Source organism: Rhineura floridana, chromosome 13, assembly GCF_030035675.1.
Source record: "Rhineura floridana isolate rRhiFlo1 chromosome 13, rRhiFlo1.hap2, whole genome shotgun sequence".
In the NCBI taxonomy this organism is placed as follows: domain Eukaryota; kingdom Metazoa; phylum Chordata; class Lepidosauria; order Squamata; family Rhineuridae; genus Rhineura; species Rhineura floridana.
The window spans coordinates 27,925,122-27,926,206 of record NC_084492.1 but is presented as its reverse complement, the minus strand read 5'-3'; the positions used below and the strand labels follow the sequence as shown (position 1 = coordinate 27,926,206).

Sequence of the window (1,085 nt, the reverse complement as noted above, 5' to 3'; positions counted from 1 at the left end):
GGAAGAAAACCAAAACTTGGCCACTCCCCCATGACCTTGTTGGCCACACTCCAATTGCAGCCCTCCCATTGCAGGTCTGGTGGGTACCAGCAGCCACTGTACCTGGAGCTCTACTGTCTGTTGGTTTTCTTTTTTGCTTTGTACTTAGGTATTTAAATCGATCACTCATCAATCACTGCGCTCTGCAGGTGAGGGCCTCCTGCAGATACCATCTTATCAGGAGGTCTGTTCTGCACAACATAGGAAACAGACCTTTAGTGTTGTGGCACCTACCCTTTGGAATTCCCTCCCCTTAAATATTAGACAGGAGTCATCTCTGTTATCTTTTTGGCACCTACAGAAAACCTTCCTCTTTCAACAAGCCTTTTAAGTAGAGACCTTATCCCAGTCTGCGTCTGTGTTGGAATTGCTTTTTAATATGTTTTTAAACCTTCTTTTTTTAAAAAAATATGTTTTTAAACCTTTGTTTTTTAAAAAATACATTTTTAAAGCTTTTGTTTAAAAAATGTTTTTAAAGATGTTTTGTTTTAATATATTTTAAAGTCTGTTTTTATGATGTTTTAAAGTGTTTTTAGTGCTTTTGTTTGCCACCCTGGGCTCCTGCTGGAAAGAAGGGCCGGGTATAAATCAAATAATAAATAAATAAATCTAGATTATTCTTTGGTAATATTAAATTTATTTGGTTTGCTAAATTGTTGGGCTTTGCTCTGTTTGAATTTATGGTTGGGTTTTGTAAACTGACTTCTCTCCCCTACTCATGCAAGTCTATTCTCGCATACCATTCATATACCCCTCTGATACTCTGAGAAGATTAGCATGGCCGCTGTGCAAGGATGACAAGCAACTTCATGAGACATTCCATTTTTAAAAATTTCTTTAAATAGTCAATCTATTTTGTTTGTTGTTAAATTGTTGCTTTTTGTGTTGTGTGAATGTATTGTTATGTTCTATGCTTTGTATTTTGAATATTTCTTGTAAGCCGCTTTGGACACAGCTTGCTGTGGAAAGGAGGCATAGAAATAAACTCCCTCAATCAAAACATCTGGAGGGCATCAGTTTGGCAAAGGCTGATCTAGGTCACCAGT

General features: G+C 37.2%; 1 pseudogene; it reads left to right on the top strand.

The window, feature by feature from the left end:
• The first annotated feature begins 773 nt into the window (after positions 1–773).
• Positions 774–868, top strand: LOC133369464 (U6 spliceosomal RNA; annotated as a pseudogene).
• Positions 869–1,085: the final 217 nt, after the last annotated feature.